At 34.9% G+C, this 7500-nt stretch overlaps 1 protein-coding gene across 7 annotated transcripts in view; it reads right to left on the bottom strand.

The window, feature by feature from the left end:
- LOC115215792 (flotillin-1) overlaps positions 1–7500 on the bottom strand; it is a 103757-nt gene that overhangs the window by 39771 nt on the left and 56486 nt on the right. The gene's annotated exons all lie outside the window — the stretch shown is intronic.

Here is a 7500-nt window from a genome sequence, read left to right as displayed (position 1 = left end):
CATAGCCAGAATTTTGGCAGTCTCTACACCATCCATGGTAATGCTCTTGATATCTTTCTTTCGGAGAGTGGGTTTATTTAGCCAATATGCTATGAGGCATTAATCCAGGACAGACAAGTGTAGTCCATGATGCTTCAAATTTGCTATATGTAAACAGTGTTTTTTTTGTTCGACCTTTTGCACATAGCTCCAACTGTAGCTATGTACAGACCTGTACATGCATGCACAGTGTTGATGGAGCATGAGCAAATAGTTAAGAAGTTTGTTATTGCAATCTTGATGTCTTGGTTTTTATCTCATCATCATCATCATTTAGCGTCCGCTTTCCATGCTAGCATGGGTTGGACGGTTCAACTGGGGTCTGGGAAGCCAGAAGGCTGCACCAGGCCCAGTCTGATCTGGCAATGTTTCTACGGCTGGATGCCCTTCCTAATGCCAATGGTAATTCAGTGTCAACTCCAGCCTTGTGAGCAAAACTGGGGAGATGGAAACTCAAAAGTCTAAACTGCACTGATGATTCTGCCTGAAAATTACATTAAAGAGTATATATTTGTATCCATGATATACTATGTTAATTCACATAGCAAGGCATCCAACTGAGCAAACCTCTGAATTGCTCATCTGTAAAGCATCAACGACCAGATTGTGAACAATAAACTGTGTATATATTTAATTATTAAATGATCAATACAGTATCTGTTTCAAATGCTAAGACCAAATTTCTTGCCAAGCATCTTAGAGAGAAACTCTATAGAATGTTCAGTCAAATATATAGAACACACATGGTTACGTACCCACAAGTACACACACATATATATGAAAGAATAATTCAAGATATGGGAAACAAAATACATTGTCATATCCATATAGTATTTTGACCACCTTCAGAACTTCATGGATTCAAACTTTAGAATCAAAATTTATCCTCATCAATTTATTTCCGATCACTATGAAGTTAGTTCAATGCCAACTTTGTGATCAGTTAAAGATTTTTCTATACAATATCATGATGAAACTTCCATATATATATATATATACACACACACACACACGAATACACACACAACACACTATTCCATGCTACTAGGGTGATGTGATAAGATCAACCAAATAAAAATAGCAGCTAACCATTGAGGAATTGCACAATAGGTATGTCATAACATAGGCTATTTTCTTCGAATGCCAAATGAATGAATAACACACACAAAAAAGAAAAAAATTATAGAAAGGGTAAGGGCTGAAAAATATCAATATTAACTAAATCACAGTATTACAGATGTAGCAAAGCAAAAGATACAGGTCATTCATTGTGGAGTAAAGCACCTAAGGAAATCTCTGAAGACCTCAAGGTTTAGACTCAAAACAAACAAGAGACAAAAATCTCAACATGCATTTTTTAAATGCATTAAAAGTGTTTTTTTTTTTAGAACAAAATTAACAATTTGGTTTTCATAAAATATGAGTATATGTGGTTTTGCCATTTTATAAAACCTATTTTAGTTATACTAAAATAAATAAAAAGCGAACTAGTTTCACAAAAACATCTTCATTATACAAAGTCTACATAATTCTCTGTTAAAATTTTATGTTAAAAACTTTCTGGTAAACTTGAGGGAAAAAAATGTGACCAAGATATTTTTATAGTCAAAAGGAATTTTTTTTTTTTACAAAACTATTCAAGTGGTTTGGAAATGACTAAACAGAAAGTAATAATTCTGATATGTTTGACATTAGTTACAGCTGATAAACATACAGCAATATTGGAACATTTTCCAAAATGATAAATGATAATCTCTTAATCTGTCACCAAGCCTTAATCATCTAAAGATTTGGGTCTTAAATATGATTCAGATGGATATGAATATTTTGTCTTTCAGATATTCTATTGTGATTGTAACGATATAAAAATTTACCACTTTGGACTGAAAATTATCAGACATCTATATAGCCATGAATTTTACAAAATTGCCTATGTTAGAGCTTATTTTGGGTGCATGCATGTGTACAAACAGGTGTGTACTCTATATCGGAATAGAAATAACAACTTCCACCACCCCTCAAAAAAAAAAAAAAAAAACAGTTTATGTGAAAGGTAACACTATAAAAATATGTAGAAATTTGAAATATTTTATCATTTGCCACATGCATCTTCATACTTGCACAAGTTTGACTGTTTTGGAAGCATCTTGATTTCTTCCTAACCACTAATCAGTCAACTTTGAAAGTAGCAGCATAGATTTTCCAGCATAGCAAAGTGAAACAAGCTGATTAAAGTGTGTTCTGTAACTGTGGGCAAAACAAGAATGGCTGTACCAAGCTTTGATCATGTAAGAGGTCCTTTCTTCATTATCTTAAACTCTATTGTTAAATTCAAAGGTGAATCTTGTAGAATTTGTTAACTCAGAAAAGTGAAAGCACAAACTGGATGCAGCGAATCATTTGAATCTCTGTCAAGAATTCATTCTGATTCCCTTAACAAAAAACACTTAAATGTAATAAAATGCAAAATCAGACAAATTATTCCTACAAAAAAAAAAAAAAAAAAAAAAAAAAACAACAAAAAAAAACATGTATTTTGGAATTTGGTAAAGAGGAGGGTAAGTGTGACTGTGTGGTTAAAAAGTTTGCTTGGGGATCATGTAGTTCTGGGTTTGATTTCAATGAGTGGCACCTTGGGTAAGTGTCTTCCACAATCACCTTTGATTGATCAAAACCGTCTGAGTGTAATTTTGTTTGTGGAAACTGTGGAAGCCCATCAAGTGAATGTGTGTGTGTGTGTATATACATTATGACCCAGGGAAGATGACAGGGTGCAGGCAGTTTGCTATGCCTGAAAAGACGTGAAGGCCAAGTAAAAGCGTGGTTGCTCTTGAATATAGGCTGTTCCTTGCATCCCTCTCCAGTTGGGCATTCCTAACCTTGTGAGCTTATGGGTGTTGGTGCCACCTAAAAAGCACCCACACAGTGCCACATAAATACACCCATGCTAGTGCTGCATAAAAAGCACCCAGTATACTCTGCAAAGTGGATGGCATTAGGAAGAGCATCCAGTCAAGAAACCATGCCAAAAGAGACAGAGCTTGGGTTGCTCTTCAGGTGGCCAGCTCCGGTCAAACCATTCAACTCATGCAAGCAAGGAAAATGGATGTTAAACAATGCTGATGATATATATATATATATATATATATATATATATATATACTCTTTTTTACTTGTTTCAGTCATTTGACTGCGGCCATGCTGGAGCACCGCCTTTAGTCGAGCAAATCGACCCCGGGTCTTATTCTTTGTAAGCCCAGTACTTATTCATCGGTCTCTTTTGCCGAACCGCTAAGTAACAGGGACATAAACACACCAGCATTGGTTGTCAAGCAATGCTAGGGGGACAAACACAGACACACAAACACACATATATATATACGACAGGCTTCTTTCAGTTTCCGTCTACCAAATCCACTCACAAGGCATTGGTCGGCCCAGGGCTATTGCAGAAGACACTTGCCCAAGATGCCACGCAGTGGGACTGAACCCGGAACCATGTGGTTGGTTAGCAAGCTACTTACCACACAGCCACTCCTGCGCCTATATATATATATATATTACAAATAAGAAAATGGAGAAACACATTAGTTGGTTTATCAGCTTTAGGATATTAGAATGGTGACTTATTTATCAAAACAAAATAAATAAGTCAACATTCTAATATCCTAAAGCTGATGAACCAACTAATGTGTTTCTCCATTTTCTTATTTGTAATATAAATTAATAGTCAAATATTTCTTTACCTTCACCCATTTAATACAATAAGTTTGTTGCATTGCAATTAAAAACACTTATGTATTAATAATTTGGGTAGTATACCAACAGTATATTGGATAAGTATTATCCCTTAGTGGGTTGGATCCACAACCCCTAACTTATTTGGTATATATATATATATATATATATAAAATATTATTAGAGACAAAACCACTATTTTGCAAAACAAACAAGGAAAGACTTAATCAATACATAAAATTTTAATAAATAGTCAAAAAAACCGCCACTACAATCGTTTCTTGTCTTGATCGACAATCTTCAGGTGGACTTCCAATAATTCAGTGTCAAATTATTATTTTACTATAAAATCGATTTAATCCTAAATCTGATTTTTTCCCTGTAAATTTGGATTTATTCCCTAATATTTATTATTATTATATATATATATATATATATATATATATATACACACACACACACATACATACTTTGATAGGTTGATGGCAGACTCAGTGGAGCATTAAACAAAAAAACTTTATGGTGTTTTTTTTATATTCATGAGACCGAAATTGATTTTTGTCCTTCTTCCCCTCAATATTCATAAAACAATATTGACAAAGTACTAAAACTAATATAATTGATATAATCTCCAGAAGGTGGTGCCATTGCATGTCCATAACATACTGACTGAAGCCAGTAAAAGAATAAAGAGAGAGAATATAATATTTCTGATAGAATTACAGAAATTATACTTGGGAACTGGAGACAGAATATAAATTGCTTTAGTAATGAATACATGTCAGCTAATTAAAAAGGCTAATTGAAAGCCAACCTAATAAAGTCAGATCAATTGCTAAGAAGAACATGCCTTGAGGTATTCTCTTTGTTTAAACTTCAGAAAGTACACTATATATCCGGATTCAGGAGAGGATAATAGCTAATTAATCTTGAAGGCTCTTCCAAGTTAATTGATTAGATTGAATCCAATTTCAAGAGTTTAACCTTTACAAAGTCATATTTCCAACAGACACCTTCCATTTTATTCATTACCTAAGCTAACCATTCACTCATTGGTCAGTGGAAATACAAATTAAAGACATTCAAACAAAACTAAATTAAGAGAATAAAATGTAAACATTAGAATATGGTTACTGGCAAGATTAAAGCTTAAACTATCATTGGCCAGTTTTCCAATACCTCAATATGAAATCCACTATGCTTCACTAACAGACTCAGAACCAAAGCAGGAACCTCTGTGGTTACATAACATACTTGAAATAGGAGTTAAATCACTTTCCCCACAATTCTCTTTACTGTCTTAAAAAAAATTTACAAAACAGTACATTGGATAATGTAATCCTAATTATATTATGTCTGAAAGATATGAGATGGCAGCATTTAGAATACCTTTGATCACAAGTCTGCTCAATCAGGATGAAAAAACCTGGGGTTAAACAGTATTTGTATTTTACTATGAATGACCACAGCCACACATCATTCAGAATATTATGAATGAAATTGTGGTAGTTAACCTGTGTATTTACTAAACTGAAAGTCAAGATGTCAAATACCTGTAACAGAAGCTTTGGAGTATAATTTCATTACTTACTGAAGATAGATGCTACATCTACCTCCATGGATGGTCTTTATGTGGTCAACAACTAAAAAAGCATCTTCCTTTGGCACTGGCATGGTTGACTCCCAGGTACATGGTTTTGTGTTCAGTCCTAAAGCATGTCACCTTGGACAAGTGTCTTTTACTATAGTTCTAAGGCAACCAAAACCTTATGAGAGAATTTGGTAGCCGGAAACTGAAAGAAGCCCATCACATGGTTCCGGGTTCAGTCCCACTGCATGGCACCTTGGGCAAGTGTCTTCTACTATAACTTGGGCCGACCAAAGCCTTGTGAGTGGATTTGGTAGAAGGAAACTGAAAGAAGCCCGTTGTGTGTGTGTATGTATGTATGTATGTATATATATATATATATAAACACACACAAACACACACGTGTGTGTGTGTTCCCCCACCATCGCTTGACAACTGATGTTGGTGTGTTTACATCCCTGTAACTTAGCAGTTCAGCAAAAGAGATTGATAAAGTAGCAGGTTTACAAAGAATATTTCCTTGGGTTGACTTGTTCGACTAAAGGTGGTGCTGCAACATGACCATAGTCGAATGATTGAAACAAGTAAAAGTATATATTATATATATGTATGTAGGTGTGTGTGTGCCCTTGTCTTGACATTATGTAACAGTTGTAAATGAATGCCACCATCATGAAAGCAGTGTCGTTCATTTTTCACTCTATGGAAACAGGTCTGGTCATGGGAAATATACACAGTTGTACTTCTGATAGGGTCACTCATATTGAATTGAAATACTTTTATTAACTGAAACTCTCCATGCAATTAGTAGAATGTTAAATCTTGAATCAAGAGAATAAAAAGATAAACCTTAAAATAGTGTTACTTGCGTATTGCAAGGTTAACAATTGAACTAGGATTGGTCAGTTTTTTTCAATAATTCAATATGAAATCAAACAGTAATGGAAATAGCACCAATTCAGCTAATCAAAGTTTTCGAAAGACAACGTAGATGGGAGGTGATTTTATCTTTAAAATCAATTGGTGAAAGCAACATAAGCTTCGAACTTATTAAACCTCATCAGCAAAGAATATACTTCTAAATGAAGCAAAGTTATTCAACTCACTAGATAACATCTGAGACTCCACCAATCAAATGCTTTAGTATGCAGAACATTCCTTTGTGGTATTTTACTTCATCCTTACTGCTGTCACAGCAGTACTTCATTTGTTACACTAAAAAATATGGGCTACTGACAACAAGTTCGTAAAAGACATGGTTTACTAGTAAGAACAGTATCCAATGGGATGCCTATTTTGATGTTCCTTCTTAGGTTTTGCAACATAAAATAATACCTGGTATATTTCTGTTCCAATTTCCTTATTGACTCCCAAAGAGAATGAAGATTTAAGTTAACCTCAGTTAAAACACTCGTGGTTGATGAAACCTAAATACATCACTTAGTGCAGTACTGAAGCACTTCTGTCAAATAATATTTTTATTTATTTATATATATATATATATATATATAGACATACACACACACACACATACAGGGCGCAATCGGTACATTGTCACCATTTTATATTTTTAATTTTGCACATTGTTTTTGATTTTGTCCACTACATAGTATAGTAGGGGCAGTTGGGCACCAACTGTGAGAAAAATAGTATCATGATACAATTCACTACCAGAAATTTGGAAATGACATGGTGTACTGCTTGGCATTCACACCAGAAGCTCCAATACAAACATTTCAGACTGTTTGGGTGTCAATCTGAGGACATGTACCGAGAGTGATAACAGTCAAACATCCAGTCAACATCATGGTATTTTGAATGATCACTAGTGATGGTGACATTATGCTTCCCACACAACCTCAGACTCAACACAGAGGCCTACATTAAGTGCCTGGAGGAGGTAGTGCTGCTCTGAGTCAAGAGGGTGGCTGCTGGAAGACCCTATGTCTGGCAACAGAACTCTGCACTATGCCACACAAGCAGGAGAACCCAGTCATAGCTGTCAGACAATTTCTGTGACAACACCACCCCTAACATCTGGCTACCTAACTCCCCAGACTGCAGCTCTCTTGATTATTGTGTGGGGTGCAGTTGAGCAAGAGACCAACAGAACTCCTTGTAACACCAAAGATGAA

This window comes from Octopus sinensis, linkage group LG1, assembly GCF_006345805.1.
Source record: "Octopus sinensis linkage group LG1, ASM634580v1, whole genome shotgun sequence".
Lineage (NCBI taxonomy): Eukaryota > Metazoa > Mollusca > Cephalopoda > Octopoda > Octopodidae > Octopus > Octopus sinensis.
Note: the sequence above shows the minus strand (reverse complement) of the source record. Positions and strands in the feature narration are given on the sequence as shown.